Below are 24,532 nucleotides of genomic sequence, written 5' to 3' on the forward strand. Positions count from 1 at the left end.
GGTTAGGCGTCACTTGGGAGCATCCATCAAGATTGTGGAGTTGAACCAAGGAGTTTGTAAGGGCAAGGAGATCGCCTACTTCGTGAAGATCTACCCAAGTGAGGCAAGTCCTTCATGGGCGATGGCCATGGTGGGATAGACAAGGTTGCTTCTTCGTGGACCCTTCGTGGGTGGAGCCCTCTGTGGACTCGCGTAACCGTTACCCTTCGTGGGTTGGAGTCTCCACCAACGTGGATTTACGATAGCACCACCTATCGTAACCACGCCAAAAATCTCTGTGTTTCCAATTACGTTTGCACACTCCAATCCCATCCCTTTACTTTCTTGCTACTTGCATGCTTTACTTTCCGCTGCTCATATACTCTTGCCATGCTTGCTTGAAATGTATTGTCAATGTTTAAACTTGTGCTAAAACTCCACCTTAACTTGAAGAAATTAAAAACCGCTACTTTTCTTTGTTGAGTGTCTAATCACCCACCCCTCTAGACACCTCTTCTCTATCCTTTCAATTGGTATCAGAGCATTGGTCTCCATTGCTTTGGTTTAATCACCATTGGAGGAAGATGGATGAGTATACATTGGGGAGTTTTAGACATAGAGTGCCTGTACTTGATGGAGAGTTCTTTCATGAATGGAAACATGAGATGCTTGATATTTTTAATGAATATCACTTGAACAAGTACATTACTAGCCCTTGTGCGCCCCTTGTTGATCCTTTGCATCCTACCCCCGGTGGGTGTATTGACATGACCCGCAACCTTAGAACTATCAATCTTATTACTAGAGGTTTGCCTAGAAATTTGATCGTTTGCTTGCCTACTCTTGATTGTGCTTACACCGTATGGAGATTTCTTGAGGAACGATTTCCAAACTATTCCTTGCAAAATCTAGATGTGATTCTTCATAAGTCAATCGCCTTAAGTAAGATGAATTCCAATGATCCTAAGTTTGGTGACTGTTTGTTTAAGCTCCGTGACCTTATGCGTGCCAACGAGATGTTGGAATCATTAGCAACATCATTTCCGAAGTCATTAGAATTCTTAAAGATGATCACTTATCTAATGAATCACTCTCTCTAGGAAATGATTAATCACAAGATGATGTTGAACATGGATACTATGATGAGGATAAGGATAGTGACTTTGATCTCAATGAGTCTATGAGACACTTTGGTCTTATGGCCCTCGAAAGTATGTCACATTTGGTGATAACTCAAAGGGTAAGGTGGTTGGCCTTGGTAAGGTGGCCACCTCACATGATAGCTCCATACAAAATGTTATGCTCGTTGAATCTCTTGGCTATAACTTACTTTTAGTATCTAGACTAGCTGACTTTGGATTCAATGTCTTATTTACTGAAGTAGATTGCCAAGTGTTTCGAAGAGATAATCATAAAATGGTCTTTACCGGTATATGTAGAGGTGATCTATACATTGGTTTTCACTAAAAAGGCTCAACCTAGAACTTGCTTAATTGCTAAATCTTCTAAAGGTTGGTTGTGGTATAGAAGGTTAGGTCATGTGGGAATGCAAAATCTTGATAAGCTTATTAAAGGTGATCATATCCTTGGAGTGAAAGATGTTATATTTGACAAGGATAGATTGTGCAGTGCTTGTCAAGCAGGAAAACAGGTTGGAGGAAGCCACCCCGTGAAGAACATCATGACCACGAGAAGACCGCTCGAGCTACTTCATATGGATCTCTTTGGTCCAAACGCCTATAAAAGTCTTGGTGGAAACTCGTTTGGTTTAGTCATAGTCAATGATTTTTCAAGATTTACGTGGGTGTTCTTTCTTGATGATAAATCGCAGGTCCAAAAGATCTTCAAGAACTTCGCTCGGAAGGCCCAAAATCAATTTGAAGTGAAGATCAAGAAGGTTCACAGCGACAACAGAACGGAGTTTAAGAACGCAAATGTGGACACCTTTCTTGACGAAGAAGGGATTTCACATGAGTTCTTGGCTACGTACATGCCTCAACAAAATGGAGTTGTTAAGAGGAAGAACCGGACTCTTATTGAGATGGCAAGAACGATGCTTGATGAGTACAAGACGCCAAAACACTTTTGGGCGGAAGCGGTTGAGACAGCTTGTCATGCAAAAAATCGTCTATATCTTCACAAGCTACTCGGCAAGACGGCATACGAGCTCCTCACTGGTAACAAACCCCAAGTTGGATACTTTTGAGTATTTGTCTCAAAGTGCTATATTCTTGATAAGCATCGTCGTTCTAAATTATCTCCTAAATCTCATGAGGGTTTCCTACTCGGTTATGGCTCAAACCCTCACACTTACCGTGTCTACAACAATTTCACCCGAAAGGTTGAAGAGACGGTAGATGTGAAGTTTGATGAATCTAACGGCTCGCAAGTAGAGCAATTGCCAATTGATGTAGGAGACAAAGACCCTTCAGAAGCAATCCAAGACTTGTCTATTGGCAAGATTCGTCCAACGGTGGTGAAGGATAGTACCTCGTCCGTCCAAGTGGAAGCTTCTACCTCACGACAAGGTGAACCAAGAGTTGACATGGAGGCATCCACAAGTGGGACACGCCAAGATGATGAAAATGAGGATGTACACCAAGATGAACCTCATCAACCTCCTTATCCACCTCCACAAGAGAACAACAACACCAACAATGAACAAGGCCAAGAGGAAGAACAAGATGATGAAGAAGATGTTCCACCCCGACCCAAACAAAAGCTCTCACGAGTTAGAGCAAGAGTTTCTAGAGACCATCCCGTCGAACAAATCTTTGATGATATCCAAACCGAGAGAATTACTCGCTCTAAAACTTGTTTGGCTAATTTTTGTGACCATTATTCATTCATCTCTAGCATTGAACCTATGAAGGCTGAAGAAGCATTAGAAGATACAGATTGGATAAATGCCATGCACGAAGAGCTACACAACTTTGAAAGGAACCAAGTGTGGACATTGGTTGAGAAGCCCGACAACAACCACAACATCATTGGTACCAAATGGGTGTTTCGCAACAAGCAAGACAAAGATGGACAAGTCGTTCGCAACAAAGCACGTATCATCGCCCAAGGCTACACTCAAGTCGAAGGTATGGACTATGGTGAGACATATGCCCCCGTTGCTAGACTTGAGTCCATCCGCATCTTACTTGCCTATGCAAATCACCATGATATTACCTTGTACCAAATGGACATTAAAAGTGCTTTTCTAAATGGTAAAATTGAGGAGGAAGTTTGTGTTAAACAACCTCATGGCTTTGTTAATCCTAAGAAACCCGATCATGTTTACAAACTTCACAAAGCTCTTTATGGTCTTAAACAAGCTCCTAGAGCGTCGTATAAATGCTTGACCAAGTTCCTTATTGAAAAAGGCTTTTGAGATTGGAAAAATTGATTCTACTCTTTTTACTAAAAGGGTTAATGGTGAATTATTTGTGTGCCAAATTTATGTTGACGATATCATATTTGGTTCGACTAACCCTCATTTTAGTGAAAAGTTTGTAAAGCTAATGTCAAAGAAGTTTGAGATGTCTATGATGTGTGAACTCAAGTTCTTTCTTGGTTTGCAAATCAAGCAAACTAAGGAGGGCACCTTTGTTTCTCAAACAAAGTATACCAAGGACTTATTCAAGAAGTTCAACATGCAAGAAAGCAAAGGTTTGAAAACACCCATGCCTACTAGTGGACATCTTGACTTGACTAAGAATGGCAAATCGGTTGACCAAAAGGTTTACCGCTCTATTATTGGTTCATTGTTATATCTATGTGCCTCCCGTCTCGATATTATGCTAAGTGTGTGCATGTGTGCACGATATCAAGCGGCCCCCAAAGAATGACATCTTAAGGCTGTGAAAAGGATAGTGAGATACTTAATTCATACACCAAATTTTGGCATTTGGTATCCTAAGAGGTCTTCTTTTGATCTTGTTGGCTACTCCGATTCGGACTATGCCGGTGACAAGGTTGATAGAAAGTCCACTTTGGGTACGTGTCAATTTCTTGGTAGATCTCTTGTGTCTTGGTCCTCCAAGAAACAAAACTCGGTATCCTTATCCACCGCCGAAGCGGAATACATTGCCGCCGGTTCATGTTGTGCTCAATTACTTTGGATGACCCAAACTCTTAAAGATTATGGGATCTATGTGAAACATGTTCCATTGCTTTGTGACAATGAAAGTGCTATTAAGATTGCTCACAATCCCGTGCAACATTCTCGAACTAAGCATATTGAAGTTCGTCATCATTTCATTCGAGATCATGTTGCTAAAGGAGACATTGATCTTAAGCATGTTCGTACCGATAAGCAATTGGCGGATATATTCACCAAACCGCTTGATGAGAAAGTATTTTGCCGTTTGAGAGGTGAATTGAACATCATTGATGCTTCAAACTTGGAGTAGAAACTCCATTTGGATACATGCAAGGCATGAGCCTTTGACTAATCCTTGATATTTCTCTTATGGTGATGATCATATGTCTTGGATATACTTGCACCCTTGCATGCTATCTAACCCTTTTAGGTACTTGGATGAATCTAAATCTATGAGATTGCAACTCACTCACATCTTGAGCAATCTCTACATCACCAAGTCTCTACAATATGGTGGTTGAAGACAAGGAAGCATGAAACCTTTCAACATATCCTTTGACAATTCTATATATCAAATTTCATTTGGTATCAAACTTCATGCATGCTTGTCATTTGGATACACAAGTGCTCTTCCTTGCAAGACTAACCCATGTAGGTAGATGAACTAAAACTACAAGTGGTGCTCCCAACTCATTGATGTGCTACATCAACCTTGAGCATCCCACACAACTACATGATCAAGATCAACACCACCACCCAAGGTATGTTATTCCATCTTAGAGAAGCTTTACCCCAAGTCATTGGTCAAAGCAGCTCAACAAGATGTGAATACATCAAAATGCTTAAATGTAAAATGGCAACCACATTTTGAGCTTAAACGATGAGTATGACCTACGATCAAGTGTTCTCACTTGACTCCTAAGTCAATATACTCTAACATAGGTGACTTTGTCGCCGACCAACTCTAGATGAAGTTCTATAGTGTTTTTCTGTGATCTTGCATTTGTCTCTTGCATGTTTGTTTCCCTTTTTTCCCTTTAATAAAAAAACTTCATCTAGACTTCTTTTCTTTTCTCTATTATGTTCTGCATTCTCTGCATCCAATTCATTACAAATCCTTCAGTTAATTCCTTGCAAATCTTTGTGAGATCTTATTTGCCTAAGTGAGTTGAGATGAATTTTTTTTCTCTCTGTGTTGAATTCGGCCTCGCCGATTTGTTCTTCTTGGCTAGACCGAAAAAAACTCGGTGCCACCAAAGCAAATAACTCGGAGTAGCCGAATTCAATACTGAGAACACACTTTGCCATTGGCATCCTGCATATTTGTTCCAGCTCCACTCGATGATTCTTGTCCTCTACCAGCATCTTATATTACATGTTGCTTTGCACTGTGACTCAAGGACTAAACCTACTTGACTCATGCTCCATAAGATCCCTTCTTGGAAATTAATGCCAAAGGGGGAGAGAGAGCATATCAAAGCTTATCACATAAGAGAGAATGCACACCTTAAGCTTCTCTAGATGCTTATTATCCATAGAGGAGAGAAGTCACATGTCTTCAAGAGGGGAAAGACATGTTAGTATGTGTTATGTCTGATTATGATTGTTTTTGCTCTGATTTTCTTTTCCCTATCTTCTCCCATTATACAATATAAGATTAAGGGGAGAAATACATTTAAAGGGAGGAAATCTTCGTATTCAATACATATATTTACTCTTTGGGGACATGCCTATATCCAAATAGAGTAATTAGTACTCACTCTCTACATGTCATCCCAATCTTGGTACTCTTGTGGTTTATCAAATTGCTTTGTCCTATAGGTGTTCGTGTGTTATCTAACCTTGTTTACTCAGGTTCACCCATTCCAAACCCACCTCAAGACCACAAGGTAAGTATATGCATCACATTCATGTGCATGATGATTTCTTTCTACTGTACATATTGTTTGCAAGAAGGAATCATGAACATGGAGGTACACTTCCTATATTCACATCATTTGCTCTGATGCATATAGCCAAGATGCATGTAACTCATTGCTTGCTCTGTCATGCTTATGCATTCACATGCTCTTACATTCTATATTCACATGATTGCATACATGTAGGGGGAGCCTATGAATGTTACATGTCCTTCCAAAGCTTTACTTGCTATTCTTCATATCTTAATCTGAAGCTTTGATGTATGTTGTCATCAATTACCAAGAAGGGGGAGATTAAAAGCACAAGTGCTCCCTGGGTGATTTTGGTAATTAATGTCAACATATCTCTTGTTGGACTAATACCTTTATCTAGTATATTTCAGATAAGTTGAACATTGGAGTGGCAGGACAAGAGGATGTGTTACCCCTTCAAGATGCTAAGGACAAACATTGGCAAAAGCTCAAGACTCTACATTTTCATTATGGTGATCCAAGATCACATCGAGTCCATAGGAAAAGCCAATACTATTAAAAGGGAATGAGGTGTTGCTTAATGGCTTGCATGCTCAAAGTGCTTAGTGATATGCTCCAAATCCCTCAACCACTTTCTCATTTCCACATATGTCCTAAACCTAAAGTCAAACTCGGCGCCATCGATTTGATCTATTCGGCGCCACCGAGTTCATTTGACATAGACACTGCCAGAAACCGTAATCAGTTCGGTCTCACCGATGGGATCTCGGTCTCATCGAGATGGGCTTGCAAACTCTCTATTGCCTGTTGCAACTATTTCGGTCTCACCGAGATATGCAGTCTGTCCCACCGAGTTTGCTTGACCAATTCTCTATTTGCTCATTACCAAAATCAGTCCCATCAAGTTTGTGTAATCGGTCAAACCGGGTTGAGGTTTTACCCTAACCCTAGCACATCGGTCCCACCGAGTTGATCATATCAGTCCCACCGAAAAGCCTAACGTTCACATTTTAAACCATATCGGTCTGACCGAGTTTCACTATTCGGTCCCACCGAGTTTGGTAAATTGTGTGTAACAGCTAGATTTTGTGTGGAGGCTATATATACCCCTCCACCCTTCCTCCATTCGTGGAGAGAGCCATCAGAATGTGCCTACACTTCCACTACTCATTTTCTGAGAGAGAACCACCTACTCATGTGTTGAGACCAAGACATTCCAATCCAACCACAAGAATCTTGATCTCTAGCCTTCCCCAAGTTCCTTTCCACTCAAATCATCTTTCCACCAAATCCAAATCTGTGAGAGAGAGTTGAGTGTTGGGGAGACTATCATTTGAAGCACAAGAGCAAGGAGTTTATCATCGACACACCATCTATTATCTTTTGGAGAGTGGTGTCTCCTAGATTTGTTAGGTGTCATTTGGGAGCCTCCGTCAAGATTGTGGAGTTGAACCAAGGAGTTTGTAAGGGCAAGGAGATCGCCTACTTCGTGAAGATCTATCCAAGTGAGGCAAGTCCTTCGTGGGCGATGGCCGTGGTGGGATAGACAAGGTTGCTTCTTTGTGGAAACTTCGTGGGTGGAGACCTCCGTGGACTCACGCAACTGTTACCCTTCGTGGGTTGAAGTCTCCACCAACGTGGATGTACGATAGCACCACCTATTGGAACCACGCCAAAAATCTCCGTGCCTCCAATTGTGTTTACACACTCCAATCCCATCCCTTTACTTTCTTGAAACATGCATGCTTTACTTTCCGCTGCTCATATTGTTGGGGAATGTAGTAATTTCAAAAAAATTCCTACGCACACGCAAGATCATGGTGATGCATAGCAACAAGAAGGGAGAGTGTCGTCCACGTACCCTCGTAGACCGTTAAGTGGAAGCATTATGACAACGCGGTTGATGTAGTCGTACGTCTTCACGATCGACTGATCCTCAGTACCGAACGTACGGCACCTCCGCGTTCAGCACACATTCAGCTCGGTGACGTCCCGCGAACTCACGATCCAGTAGAGCTCGAGGGAAAGTTTCGTCCGCACAACGGCGTGGGGACGATGATGATGAAGCTACCGACGCAGGGCTTCGCCTAAGCACCGCTATGATATGACCGAGGTGGATTATGGTGGAGGGGGGCACCGCACACGGCTGGGAGAGATCAATGATCAACTTGTGTGTTCTAGGGTGCCCCCTGCCCCCGTATATAAAGGAGCAAGGGGGGAGGCCGGCCGGCCCTGTAGGGCGTGCCAGGAGGAGGAGTCCTCCTCCTAGTAGGACTAGGACTCCCCTCTTTCCTACTCCTACTAGGACGGGGAAAGGAAGGAGTAGAAGGAGAAGGAAAGGGGGGCGCCGCCCCCCTTCCTAGTCTAATTCAGACCAGAGGGGGAGGGGGCGCGCGGCCTGCGCTGGCCGGCCCCTCTCTCTCTCCACTAGGGCGCAACAAGGCCCATTAACCCCTGGGGGGTTCCGGTAAGCCCCCCCGGCACTCCGGTAAAATCCCGATTTTACCCGGAACTCTTCTGATGTCCAAATGTAGGCTTCCAATATATCAATCTTTATGTCTCTACCATTTCGAGACTCCTCGTCATGTCCGTGATCATATTCGGGACTCCAAACTACCTTCGGTACATCAAAACATATAAACTCATAATACCGATCGTCACAGAACTTTAAGCGTGCAGACCCTACGGGTTCGAGAACTATGTAGACATGACCGAGACACCTCTCCGGTCAATAACAAATAGCGGAAACTGGATGCTCATATTTGTTCCTACATATTCTACGAAGATCTTTATCGGTCAAACCGCATAACAACATATGTTGTTCCCTTTGTCATCGGTATGTTACTTGCCCGAGATTCGATCGTCGGTATCTCAATACCTAGCTCAATCTCGTTACTGGCAAGTCTCTTTACTCGTTCCGTAATGCATCATCCCATAACTAACTCATTAGTCACATTGCTTGCAAGGCTTATAGTGATGTGCATTACCGAGAGGGCCCAGAGAAACCTCTCCGACAATCGGAGTGATAAATCCTAATCTTGATCTATGCCAACTCAACAAGTACCATCGGAGACACCTGTAGAGCACCTTTATAATCACCCAGTTATGTTATGACATTTGGTAAAACACAAAGTGTTCCTCCGGTAATCGGGAGTTGCATAATCTCATAGTCATAGGAACATGGATAAGTCATGAAGAAAGCAATAGCAGTAAACTAAACGATCAAGTGCTAAGCTAACGGAATGGGTCAAGTCAATCACATCATTCTCCTAATGATGTGATCCTGTTAATCAAATGACAACTCATGTCTATGGCCAGGAAACTCAACCATCTTTGATCAACGAGCTAGTCAAGTAGAGGCATACTAGTGACACTATGTTTGTCTATGTATTCACACATGTATTATGTTTCCGGTTAATACAATTCTAGCATGAACAATAAACATTTATCATGATATGAGGAAATAAATAATAAATTTATTATTGCCTCTAGGGCATATTTCCTTCAGTCTCCCACTTGCACTAGAGTCAATAATCTAGATTACACAGTAATGATTCTAACACCCATGGAGTCTTGGTGCTGATCATGTTTTGCTCGTGGAAGAGGCTTAGTCAACGGGTCTGCAACATTCAGATCCGTATGTATCTTGCAAATCTCTATGTCTCCCACCTGGACTTGATCCCGGATGGAATTGAAGCGTCTCTTGATGTGTTTGATTCTCTTGTGAAATCTGGATTCCTTTGCCAAGGCAATTGCACCAGTATTGTCACAAAAGATTTTCATGGACCCGATGCAATAGGTATTACACCTAGATCGGATATGAACTCCTTCATCTAGACTCCTTCATTTGCTGCTTCCGAAGCAGCTATGTACTCCGCTTCAGACGTAGATCCCGCCACGACGCTTTGTTTAGAACTGCACCAACTGACAGCTCCACCGTTCAATGTAAACACGTATCCGGTTTGCGATTTAGAATCGTCCGGATCAGTGTCAAAGCTTGCATCGACGTAACCATTTACGACGAGCTCTTTGTCACCTCCATAAACGAGAAACATATCCTTAGTCCTTTTCAGGTATTTCAGGATGTTCTTGACCGCTGTCCAGTGATCCACTCCTGGATTACTTTGGTACCTTCCTGCTTAGACTTATAGCAAGGCATACATCAGGTCTGGTACACAGCATTGCATACATGATAGAGCCTATGGCTGAAGCATAGGGAACATCTTTTATCTTCTCTCTATCTTCTGCAGTGGTCGGGCATTGAGTCTGACTCAACTTCACACCTTGTAACACAGGCAAGAACCCTTTCTTTGCTTGATCCATTTCGAACTTCTTCAAAACTTTGTCAAGGTATGTGCTTTGTGGAAGTCCAATTAAGCGTCTTGATCTATCTCTATGGATCTTGATGCCCAATATATAAGCAGCTTCACCGAGGTCTTTCATTGAAAAACTCTTAGTCAAGTATCCTTTTATGCTATCCAGAAATTCTATATCATTTCCAATCAGCAATATGTCATCCACTTATAATATTAGAAATGATACAGAGCTCCCACTCACTTTCTTGTAAATACAGGCTTCTCCAAAAGTTTGTATAAATCCATATGCTTTGATCACACTATCAAAACGTTTACTCCAACTCCGAGAGGGTTGCACCAGTCCATAAATGGATCGCTGGAGCTTGCACACTTTGTTAGCTCCCTTTGGATCGACAAAACCTTCCGGTTGCATCATATACAACTCTTCTTCCAGAAATCCATTCAAGAATGCAGTTTTGACATCCATTTGCCAAATTTCATAATCATAAAATGTGGCAATTGCTAACATGATTCGGACAGACTTAAGCATCGCTACGGGTGAGAAAGTCTCATCGTAGTCAACTCCTTGAACTTGTCGAAAACCTTTCGCAACAAGTCGAGCTTTGTAGACAGTAACATTACCGTCAGCGTCAGTCTTCTTCTTGAAGATCCATTTATACTCTATGGCTTGCCGATCATCGGGCAAGTCAACCAAAGTCCACACTTTCTTCTCATACATGGATCCCATCTCAGATTTCATGGCCTCAAGCCATTTTGCGGAATCTGGGCTCACCATCGCTTCTTCATAGTTCGTAGGTTCGCCTCGGTCAAGTAACATCAACTCCAGAATAGGATTACCGTACCACTCTGGTGCGGATCTTACTCTGGTTGACCTACAAGGTTCTGTAGTAACTTGATCTGAAGATTCATGATCAACATCATTAGCTTCCTCACTAATTGGTGTAGGTGTCACAGAAACCGGTTTTTGTGATGAACTACTTTCCAATAAGGGAGCAGGTACAGTTACCTCATCAAGTTCTACTTTCCTCCCACTCACTTCTTTCGAGAGAAACTCCTTCTCTAGAAAGGATCCATTCTTAGCAACGAATGTCTTGCCTTCAGATCTGTGATAGAATGTGTACCCTACAGTTTCCTTTGGGTAACCTATGAAGACACATTTCTCCGATTTGGGTTCGAGCTTATCAGGTTGAAGCTTTTTCACATAAGTATCGCAGCCCCAAACTTTAAGAAACGACAACTTTGGTTTCTTGCCAAACCACAGTTCATAAGGCGTCGTCTCAACAGATTTCGATGGTGCCCTATTTAACGTGAATGCAGCCGTCTCTATATCATGACCCCAAAACGATAGCGGTAAATCAGTAAGAGACATCATAGATCGCACCATATCTAGTAAAGTACGATTACGACGTTCGGACACACCATTACGTTGTGGTTCTCCGGGTGGCGTGAGTTGCGAAACTATTCCACATTGTTTCAAATGTAGACCAAACTCGTAACTCAAATATTCTCCTCCACGATCAGATCGTAGAAAATTTATTTTCTTGTTATGATGATTTTCCACTTCACTCTGAAATTCTTTGAAGTTTTGAAATGTTTCAGACTTATGTTTCATTAAGTAGATATAGCCATATCTGCTCAAATCATCTGTGAAGGTGAGAAAATAACGATACCCACCGCGAGCCTCAATATTCATTGGACCACATACATCAGTATGTATGATTTCCAACAAATCCGTTGCTCGCTCCATTGTTCCGGAGAACGGCGTTTTAGTCATCTTGCCCATGAGGCATGGTTCGCAAGTACCAAGTGATTCATAATCAAGTGATTCCAGAAGTCCATCAGTATGGAGTTTCTTCATGCACTTTACACCAATATGACCCAAACGACAGTGCCACAAATAAGTTGCACCATCATTATCAACTCTGCATCTTTTGGTTTCAACATTATGAATATGTGTATCACTAATATCGAGATTCATCACAAATAGACCACTCTTCAAGGGTGCATGACCATAAAAGATATTACTCATATAAATAGAACAACCATTATTCTCAGATTTAAATGAGTAACCGTCTCGCATCAAACAAGATCCAGATATAATGTTCATGCTTAACGCTGGCACCAAATAACAATTATTCAGGTCTAAAACTAATCCCGAAGGTAGATGTAGAGGTAGCGTGCCGACGGCGATCACATCGACTTTGGAACCATTTCCCACGCGCATCGTCACCTCGTCCTTATCCAGTCATCACTTAATCCGTAGTCCCTGTTTCGAGTTGCAAATATTAGCAACAGAACCAGTATCAAATACCCAGGTGCTACTGCGAGCTCTAGTAAGGTACACATCAATAACATGTATATCACATATACCTTTGTTCACCTTGCCATCCTTCTTATCCGCCAAATACTTGGGGCAGTTCGGCTTCCAGTGACCAGTCTGTTTCCAGTAGAAGCACTCTGTCTCAGGCTTAGGTCCAGACTTGGGTTTCTTCTCCTAAGCAGCAACTTGTTTGCCATTCTTCTTGAAGTTCCCCTTCTTCTTCCCTTTACCCTTTTTCTTGAAACTGGTGGTCTTGTTGACCATCAACACTTGATGCTCCTTCTTGATTTCTACCTCCGCAGCCTTTAGCATTGCGAAGAGACCGGGAATTGTCTTATCCATCCATTGCATATTATAGTTCATCACGAAGCTCTTGTAGCTTGGTGGTAGTGATCGAAGAATTTTGTCAATGACACTATCATCCGGAAGATTAACTCCTAGTTGAATCAAGTGATTGTTATACCCAGCCATTTTGAGTATATGTTCACTGACAGAACTGTTCTCCTCCATTTTGCAGCTGTAGAACTTATTGGAGACTTGATATCTCTCAATCTAGGCATTTGCTTGAAATATTAACTTCAACTCCTGGAACATCTCATATGCTCCATGACGTTCAATACATTGTTGAAGTCCCGGTTCTAAGCCGTAAAGCATGGCACACTGAACTATCGAGTAGTCATCAACTTTGCTCTGCTAGACGTTCTTAACGTCGTCAGTTGCATCTGCAGCAGGCCTGTCACCCAGCGGTGCTTCCAGGACGTAATTCTTCTGTGCAGCAATGAGGATAATCCTCAAGTTACGGACCCAGTCCGTGTAATTGCTACCATCATCTTTCAACTTTGCTTTCTCAAGGAATGCATTGAAATTCAACGGAACAACAACACGGGCCATCTATATACAACAACATAGACAAGCAAAATACTATCAGGTACTAAGTTCATGATAAATTTAAGTTTAATTAATCATATTACTTAAGAACTCCCACTTAGATAGACATCCCTCTAATCATCTAAGTGATCACGTGATCCATATCAACTAAACCATAACCGATCATCACGTGAGATGGAGTAGTTTTCAATGGTGAACATCACTATGTTGATCATATCTACTATATGATTCACGCTCGACCTTTCGGTCTTAGTGTTCCGGGGCCATATCTGCATATGCTAGGCTCATCAAGTTTAACCCGAGTATTCTGCGTATGCAAAACTGTCTTACACCCGTTGTAGATGAACGTTGAGCTTATGACACCCGATCATCACGTGGTGTCTCGGCACGACGAACTTTGGCAACGGTGCATACTCAGGGGGAACACTTGTACCTTGAAATTTAGTGAGAGATCATCTTATAATGCTACCGTCAAACAAAGCAGAATAAGATGCATAAAGGATAAACATCACATGCAATCAACATAAGTGATATGATATGGCCATCATCATCTTGTACCTTTGATCTCCATCTCCAAAGCATCGTTATGATCACCATCGTCACCGGCGCGACACCTTGATCTCCATCGTAGCATCGTTGTCGTCTCGCCAACTATTGCTTCTACGACTATCGCTACCGCTTAGTGATAAAGTAAAGCAATTACAGGGCGATTGCAGTGCATACAATAAAGCGACAACCATATGGCTCCTGCTAGTTGCCGATAACTCCGTTACAAAACATGATCATCTCATACAATAAAATATAGCATCATGTCTTGACCATATCACATCACAACATGCCCTGCAAAAACAAGTTAGACGTCCTCTACTTTGTTGTTGCAAGTTTTACGTGGCTACTACGGGCTGAGCAAGAACCGTTCTTACCTACGCATCAAAACCACAACGATAGTTCGTCAAGTTAGTGCTGTTTTAACCTTCTCAAGGACCGGGCGTAGTCACACTCGGTTCAACTAAATTTGGAGAAACTGACACCCGCCAGCCACCTGTGTGCAAAGCACGTCGGTAGAACCAGTCTCGCGTAAGCGTACGCGTAATGTCGGCCCAGGCCGCTTCATCCAACAATACCGCCGAACCAAAGTATGACATGCTGGTAACCAATATGACTTGTATCGCCCACAACTCACTTGTGTTCTACTCGTGCATATAACATCTACGCAATAACCTGGCTCAGATGCCACTATTGGGGAACGTAGTAATTTCAAAAAAATTCCTACGCACACGCAAGATCATGGTGATGCATAGCAACGAGAGGGGAGAGTGTCGTCCACGTACCCTCGTAGACCGTTCAGCGAAAGCGTTATGACAACGCGGTTGATGTAGTCGTACGTCTTCACGATCGACCGATCCTCAGTACCGAACGTACGACACCTCCGCGTTCAGCACACGTTCAGCTCGGTGACGTCCCGCGAACTCACGATCTAGTAGAGCTCAAGGGAGAGTTTCGTCAGCACGACGGCGTGGTGACGATGTTGATGAAGCTACCGACGCAGGGCTTCGCCTAAGCACCGCTACGATATGACCGAGGTGGATTATGGTGGAAGGGGGCACCGCACACGGCTGGGAGAGATCAATGATCAACTTGTGTGTTCTAGGGTGCCCCCTGCCCCCGTATGTAAAGGAGCAAGGGGGGAGGCCGGCCGGCCCTGTAGGGCGCGCCAGGAGGAGGAGTCCTCCTCCTAGTAGGAGTAGGACTCCCCTCTTTCCTACTCCTACTAGGAGGGGGAAAGGAAGGGGGAGAAGGAGAGGGAAAGGGGGGCGCCGCCCCCCTTTCCTAATCCAATTTGGACCAGAGGGGGAGGGGGCGCGCGGCCTGCCCTGGCCGGCCCCTCTCTCTGTCCACTAGGGCCCAACAAGGCCCATTGTCGGTGTCAAAACCGGCGGATCTCGGGTAGGGGGTCCCGAACTGTGCGTCTAGGATCATTGGTAACAGGAGACGGGGGACACAATGTTTACCCAGGTTCGGGCCCTCCCTATGGAGGTAATACCCTACTTCCTGCTTGATTGATCTTGATGAATATGAGTGTTACAAGAGTTGATCTACCACGAGATCGTAATGGTTAAACCATAGAAGTCTAGCCTATGTGAATATGGTAATGAATCTGTCCTATCCGGAATATGCTCTCCGGTTTATATAGACACCGGAGAGATCTAGGGTTACATGAGGTCGGTTACATAGGAGGAAATCTTCATAATAGGTCACCTAGCTTGCCTTCCACGCCAAGGAGAGTCCAATCCGGACACGGGTATAGTCTTCGGTCTTCGTGTCTTCATAGCCCATCAGTCCGGCCCATGGATAACAGGCCGGACGCCTGAGGACCCCTTAGTTCAGGACTCCCTCAGTAGCCCCTGAACCTGACTTCAATGACGAGGAGTCCGGCGCGCAGATTGTCTTCGGCATTGCAAGGCGGGTTCCCCTTCTTCCAATCTCCAAGATAGTCTTCGGACGTGATGATTTTATCTGGACCTGTTACACACCATGCACAACCGCAGAGAGAATATATATATTTTACACGAGTTCCATCCGCTGACAGCTTTCTGCAATGTGACATTACGTCCGTTCGGTCATAATTTTGAACCGTTTGTCCCACGTTTCAAGACGCGGTTGCTATTGGCAAGTCTTGTCAAAGCAGAGATCGTGTCCCCTTATCACGGGATTCTCATCAATGTGGGCGTGGGTAACCCAACCGTGTCATTTACACAGCCCTTGGGAATAGGCGAATCTCAAGGCGAGTGAGGAGGCATTTAATATTTGCTGCCTTTATAAGGAGATAAGGATTCCCCCTTCCTCTTCTCACGCTTTCTCTCTGTCTCTGCCTTCCCAACCTCGAGCTCCAGCACCGATGATCTCCTCCGTCACGGAGGAGGACATTACTGAGCTCCGGGCGGCTAGATATTTGGCGAAGGAGATCGTCCACCGCCTACCGGCCGAAGGACAGATCGCCCCCACGCCAGAGCCCACAGAGAGGGTGGTATTCCTCCCCCATTTCTTCCGCGGGCTAGGGTTTCCACTCCACCCCTTCATCCGCGGGTTAATGTATTATTACAGGGTAGATTTCCATGATCTGTCCCCGAATTCCTTCCTCAACATCTCGGCGTTTATCGTCATGTGCGAGGCCTTCCTCCGCATCCAACCCCACTTTGGGCTGTGGCTCAAAGTCTTCAACATGAAGCCGAAGGTGGTGGATGGCCAGCATGCGGAGTGCGGAGGAGCAATGGTGAAAAAATTGTCCAACGTCTCCTGGCCCAAAGGCACCTTCATGGATATGGTAAAGGAGTGGAAGAAGCAGTGGTTCTACATCACAGAACCACGCGGCACCACCTAGGCCGCAGCTGCCGAATTCCGCTCCGGCGCTCCTATGCGACTCACCTCCTGGGTCGAGAAGAGTCCGGACTGGTGTTCTCATGACGAGCTGATAGCGCTGCAGACGCGCGTTCAGAGCATGGTAACCAAGAGCGTCAAGCTTGTTGATGTGATCCAGGTGATGTTAGTTCGCCGGATCCTTCCATGCCAGCGCCAAAGCCGCCCGCTGTGGGAGTTCAATCCTAAGAAGCACTGGACCCTGGCGAGGCTCTTCGAGACTACGCACGAAGGCGCATGGAAATTGCTCTTCAAGGGCAATGGAAAACCACCGGCCACAGATTCAGACCGTGGTCACGATTGTACACACCCCGCCAGCAAGGTATGTTATTTCGAATGAGTCCTCAACATAATTGTTTCGAGGATGATGTCTGAGCTTTTATTACTTCTCTTTCAGGACTGGACGGAGAGGGCGAAGCGAATCCAGTGTCCGGCTCCGCTGCTCGAAGAACCAGTCATCCCGCGCTTGGCGGAGATGCTGGTACCGGCGCCATATAAGGCGCCGGAGAAGAAGGCCAAGAAGAAGGCAAAGGGGGCCAAGAGTGGCCTCCGTCGTAAGGGTACTTCGGACATGGCGTCCGAGGACGAAGAAACTCATTCCTCTATCCCTGAGGACAATGACGGGGAAGAGGAGGAGGAGGAAGAAAACAATCCTCCCCCTGAGGAGAGGAAGAAGAAGAGGGCGGGTCCGGCGCATCTGGAGGCGGAGGCGCCCAAAAAGGTGAAGGGCGTTCCAGCGGTCAACACCGCGTGGGACGTTGACAGCATTCCGGAACGACGCCCCCGCACTAAGCCCCAGGCCGCGTCGTAAGTGACATGGCTTATTTATGCACACATCCAGCCCTTTCTCTCCATTATCTTGATGTAGTTAACCATACCATTGCAGTCCGGCCCACGACCTAATCCAGCGATCCTCGTTTGGAAGTTCGTTGGCTCCGTCGGAGATGGCGAGCCAGTCGCCACCGCCTGCTTATTCCCCCGGGGCCGGGGACGACACCGAAGTGCTGTCCCGTAGGGCCGATCCGAACCGGGGAGGAACCCAGGACGCTGTCCGGGAGGCGCCACTTGGCGAAGCCTCCACTGCCGGACATATGGAGGGGACGATCTCCATGGAGACTGGTGAAGAGGGCCGCATCCAACTTGGCCAGCAGCCGAATACGATTCCGGAGACCCATATGGCTCCGGAGACGGGCGGGCAGCCCCCTTTGAAGGAGGGCGGTGCACCGCTTCCGCCGGTGGTCCCTGTCCATCCAGGGGTGCCAGATAATCTGGGGAGGCCCTACGAGGCGCCTCCGTTATGGACGAGCATCGTGTCTTTATGGGTGCGGTGATCGAGAAGGTTCAGTCTGCCAAGAGTGAACTGAACGAAGCCTGTAGCACCCTGTTGACAGGTTTCAAGGTAAGTAACATAGAAAGAGAAAAACCCCATGTAGTTAGTAGCCCCTGAGACACGGTCCAGTGTTCGGCGACGAGAACTGGACAGAGGATCAATCTTTTATTGTAGGAGACTAACGTGATATGTATGCATAAGCAGGCGTCGCTGTTGGCCGCAACCTCGCATGCTGCCGAAGTCTCTGAACTGAAGCAGAGGCTGGAGCGGACCAAGAACGAGCTCAGCGAGGTTAGAGTGCGGCCACAGGAGAAGCAAGGTAAGTAACGTCTTGCTGTGTGTTCGGGAAGCGGAGACGCTGTGTATTGACTGTAATGTCGAAATGTATGCAGGAGCCGTGACCGAGGTCGAGGCCCTGAGGAAGGCCTTGTAGGGGAACGAAGTAATTTCAAAAAAATTCCTACGCACACGCAAGATCATGGTGATGCATAGCAATGAGAGGGGAGAGTGTTGTCCACGTACCCTCGTAGACCGAAAGCGGAAGCGTTAACACAATGCGGTTGATGTAGTCGTACGTCTTCACGATCCGACCGATCAAGTACCGAACGTACGGTACCTCCGAGTTCAGCACACGTTCAGCTCGATGACATCCCTCGAACTCCGATCCAGCCGAGTGTTGAGGGAGAGTTTCGTCAGCACGACGGCGTGGTGACAATGATGAGGTTCTACCGACGCACGGCTTCGCCTAAGCACCGCTACGATATTATCGAGGTGTAATATGGTGGAGGGGGGCACCGCACACGGCTAAAAGATCGTTGATCAATTGTGTGTCTAGAGGTGCCCCCCTGCCCCCGTATATAAAGGAGCAAGGGGGGTTCGGCCGGCCTAGAGGGGAGGCGCGCCAGGAGGAGTCCTACTCCTACCGGGAGTAGGACTCCCCCCTTTTCCATGTTGGACTAGGAGAATAAGGGGGAAGAGGTGGAGGGGAGGAAGGAAGGGGGGCACCGCCCCCCTCTCCTTGTCCTATTCGGACTAGGGGGGAGGGGTGCACGGCCCTGCTCTAGCCTCCTCTCCTCTCTTCCACCTAGGCCCACTAAGGCCCACTAAGTTACCGGGGGGGGGGGGGTTCCGGTAACCTCCCCGTACTCCGGAAAAATCCCGATTTCACCCGGAACACTTCCGATGTCCAAACATAGGCATCCAATATATCAATCTTTATGTCTCGACCATTTCAAGACTCCTCGTCATGTCCGTGATCACATCCGGGACTCCGAACAACCTTCAGTACATCAAAACATATAATCTCATAATATAACTGTCATCGTAACGATAAGCGTGCGGACCCAACGGGTTCGAGAACTATGTAGACATGACCAAGACACCTCTCCGGTCAATAACCAATAGCGGAACCTGGATGCTCATATTGCCTCCCACATATTCTACGAAGATCTTTATCGGTCAGACCGCATAACAAGATACGTTGTTCCTTTTGTCATCGGTATGTTACTTGCCCGAGATTCGATCGTCGGTATCTCGATACCTAGTTCAATCTCATTACTGGCAAGTCTCTTTACTCTTTCCGTAATACATCATCCCACAACTAACTCATTAGTCACAATGCTTGCAAGGCTTATAGTGATGTGTATTACTGAGTGGGCCCAGAGATACCTCTCCGACAATCGGAGTGACAAATCCTAATCTCGAAATACGCCAACCCAACAAGTACCTTTGGAGACACCTGTAGAGCACCTTTATAATCACCCAGTTACGTTGTGATGTTTGGTAGCACACAAAGTGTTCCTCCGGTAAACGGGAGTTGCATAATCTCATAGTCATAGGAACATGTATAAGTCATGAAGAAAGCAATAGCAACATACTAAACGATCGAGTGCTAAGCTAACGGAATGGGTCAAGTCAATCACATCATTCTCCTAATGATGTGATCCTGTTAATCAAATGACAACTCATGTCTATGTCTAGGAAACATAACCATCTTTGATTAACGAGCTAGTCAAGTAGAGGCATACTAGTGACACTCTGTTTGTCTATGTATTCACACATGTATTATGTTTCCGGTTAATACAATTCTAGCATGAATAATAAACATTTATCATGATATAAGGAAATAAATAATAACTTTATTATTGCCTCTAGGGCATATTTCCTTCAGTCTCCCACTTGCACTAGAGTCAATAATCTAGTTCACATCGCCATGTGATTTAACATCAATAGTTCACATCACCATGTGATTAACACCCATAGTTCACATCGTCATGTGACCAACACCCAAAGGGTTTACTAGAGTCAATAATCTAGTTCACATCGCTATGTGATTAACACCCAAAGAGTACTAAGGTGTGATTATGTTTTGCTTGTGAGATAATTTTAGTCAACGGGTCTATCACATTCAGATCCGTAAGTATTTTGCAAATTTTTATGTCTACAATGCTCTGCACGGAGCTACTCTAGCTAATTGCTCCCACTTTCAATATGTATCTAGACCGAGACTTAGAGTCATCTAGATTAGTGTCAAAACTTGCATCGACGTAACCCTTTACGACGAACCTTTTGTCACTTCCATAATCGAGAAACATATCCTTATTCCAGTAAGGATAATTTTGACCGTTGTCCAGTGATCTACTCCTAGATCACTATTGTACTCCCTTGCCAAAATCAGTGTAGGGTATACAATAGATCTGGTACACAGCATGGCATACTTTATAGAACCTATGGCCGAGGCATAGGGAATGACTTTCATTCTTTTTCTATCTTCTGCCGTGGTCGTGCTTTGAGTCTTACTCAATTTCACACCTTGTAACACAGACAAGAAACTCTTCCTTTGACTGTTCCATTTTGAACCACTTCAAAATCTTGTTAAGGTATGTACTCATTGAAAAAACTTATCAAGCGTCTTGATCTATCTCTATAGATCTTGGTGCTCAATATGTAAGCAGCTTCACCGAGGTATTTCTTTGAAAAACTCCTTTCAAACACTCCTTTATGCTTTGCAAAATAGTTCTACATTATTTCCGATCAACAATATGTCATTCACATATACTTATCAGAAATGTTGTAGTGCTCCCACTCACTTTCTTTTAAATACAGGCTTCACCGCAAGTCTGTATAAAACTATATCCTTTGATCAACTTATCAAAGCGTATATTCCAACTCCGAGATACCTGCACTAGTCCATAGATGGATCGCTGGAGCTTGCATATTTTGTTAGCACCTTTAGGATTGACAAAACCTTCTGGTTGCATCATATACAACCCTTCTTTAATAAATCCATTAAGGAATGCAGTTTTGTTTATCCATTTGCCAGATTTCATAAAATGTGGCAATTGCTAACATGATTCGGACAGACTTAAGCATAGATACGAGTGAGAAACTCTCATCATAGTCAACACCTTAAACTTGTCGAAAACCTTTTGCGACAATTCTACCTTTGTAGATAGTAACTCTACTATCAGCGTCCGTCTTCCTCTCGAAGATCCATTTAATCTTAATGGCTCGCCGATCATTGGGCAAGTCAAGCAAAGTCCATACTTTGTTCTCATACATGGATCTCATCTCAGATTTCATGGCCTCAAGCCATTTTGCGGAATCTGGGCTCACCATCGCTTCTTCATAGTTCGTAGGTTCGTCATGGTCTAGTAACATAACCTCCAGAACAGGATTACCGTACCACTCTGGTGCGGATCTTACTCTGGTTGACCTACGAGGTTCAGTAATAACTTGATCTGAAATTCCATGATCATCATCATTAACTTCCTCACTAATTGGTATAGGCGTCACAGAAACTGGTTTCTGCGATGAACTACTTTCCAATAAGGGAGCAGGTACAATTACCTCATCAAGTTCTACTTTCCTCCCACTCACTTCTTTCGAGAGAAACTCCTTCTCTAGAAAGGATCCATACTTAGCAATGAATGTCTTGCCTTCGGATCTGTGATAGAAGGTGTACCCAACTGTCTCCTTTGGGTATCCTATGAAGACACATTTCTCCGATTTGGGTCTGAGCTTATCAGGATGAAACTTTTTCACATAAGCATCGCAACCCCAAACTTTAAGAAACGACAACTTTGGTTTCTTGCCAAACCATAGTTCATAAGATGTCGTCTCAACGGATTTAGATGGTACCCTATTTAACGTGAATGTAGCTGTCTCTAATGCATAACCCCAAAACGATAGTGGTAGATCGGTAAGAGACATCATATATGGCACCATATCTAATAAAGTACGGTTACGATGTTCGGACACACCATTACACTGTGGTGTTCCAGGTGGCGTGAGTAGTGAAACTATTTCACATTGTTTTTACTGAAGGCCAAACTCGTAACTCAAATACTCTTCTCCACGATCAGATCGTAGAAACTTTATTTTCTTGTTACGATGATTTTCCACTTCACTCTGAAATTATATGAACTTTTCAAATGTTTCAGACTTCTGTTTCATTAAGTAGATATACCCATATCTGCTCAAATCATCTGTGAAGGTCAGAAATAATGATACCTGCTACGAGCCTCAATATTCATCGGACCACATACATCTGTATGTATGATTTCCAATAAATCTGTTGCTCTCTCCATAGTTCCGGAGAACGGAGTTTTAGTCATCTTGCCCATGAGGCACGGTTCGCAAGCATCAAGTGATTCATAATCAAGTGATTCCAAAATCCCATCAGTATGGAGTTTCTTCATGCGCTTTACACCAATATGACCTAAACGGCAGTGCCACAAATAAGTTGCACTATCATTATTAACTTTGCATCTTTTGGCTTCATTATTTATGAATATGTGTATCACTACGATCGAGATCCAACAAACCATTTTATTGGGTGTATGACCATAGAAGGTTTTATTCATGTAAACAGAACAACAATTATTCTCTAATTTAAATGAATAACCGTATTGCAACAAACATGATCAAATCATATTCATGCTCAACGCAAACACCAAATAACACTTATTTAGTTTCAACACTAATCCCAAAAGTATAGGGAGTGTGCGATGATGATCACATCAATCTTGGAACTACTTCCAACACACATCGTCACCTCGCCTTTTACTAGTCTCTGTTTATTCTGCAACTCCCGTTTCGAGTTACTACTCTTAGCAACTGAACCAGTATCAAATGCCGAGGGGTTGCTATAAACACTAGTAAAGTACACATCAATAACATGTATATCCAATATACCTTTGTTCACTTTGCCATCCTTCTTATCCACCAAATACTTGGGGTAGTTCCGCTTCCACTGACCAGTCCCTTTGCAGTAGAAGCACTTAGTCTCAGGCTTAGGTACAGACTTGGGCTTCTTCACTTGAGTAGCAACTTGCTTGCCATTCTTTTTGAAGTTCCCCTTCTATCCCTTTGCCCTTTTCTTGAAACTAGTGGTCTGGTTAACCATCAACACTTGATGCTCTTTCTTGATTTCTACCTTCGTCGATTTCCGCATCGTGAAGAGCTCGGGAATTACTTTCGTCATCCCTTACATACTATAGTTCATCACGAAGTTCTACTAACTTAGTGATGGTGACTAGAGAATTCTGTCAGTCACTATTTTATCTGGAAGATTAACTCCCACTTGATTCAAGCGATTGTAGTACCCAGACAATCTGAGCACATGCTCACTGCTTGAGCTATTCTCCTCCATCTTTTAGCTATAGAACTTGTTGGAGACTTCATATCTCTCAACTCGGGTATTTGCTTGAAATATTAACTTCAATTCCTGGAACATCTCATATGGTCCATGACGTTCAAAACGTCTTTGAAGTCCCGATTCTAAGCTGTTAAGCATGGTGCACTAAACTATCAAGTAGTCATCATATTGAGCTAGCCAAACGTTCATAACGTCTGCATCTGCTCCTGCAATAGGTCTGTCACCTAGCGGTGCATCAAGGACATAATTCTTCTGTGCAGCAATGAGGATAATCCTCGGATCACGGATCCAATCCGCATCTTCGCTACTAACATCTTTCAACATAATTTTCTCTAGGAACATATCAAAAATAAACACAGGGAAGCAACAACGCGAGCTATTGATCTACAACATAATTTGCAGAAATACAATCAGGACTAAGTTCATGATAAATTTAAGTTCAATTAATCATATTACTTAAGAACTCCCACTTAGACAGACATCCCTCTAATCCTCTAAGTGATCACGTGATCCATATCAACTAAACTATGTCCGATCATCACGTGAGATGGAGTAGTTTCAACGGTGAACATCACTATGTTGATCATATCTACTATATGATTCACGCTCGACCTTTCGGTCTCCGTGTTCCGAGGCCATAT

Source organism: Triticum aestivum, chromosome 1D (genome assembly GCF_018294505.1).
Source record: "Triticum aestivum cultivar Chinese Spring chromosome 1D, IWGSC CS RefSeq v2.1, whole genome shotgun sequence".
NCBI classification, from domain to species: Eukaryota; Viridiplantae; Streptophyta; class Magnoliopsida; order Poales; family Poaceae; genus Triticum; species Triticum aestivum.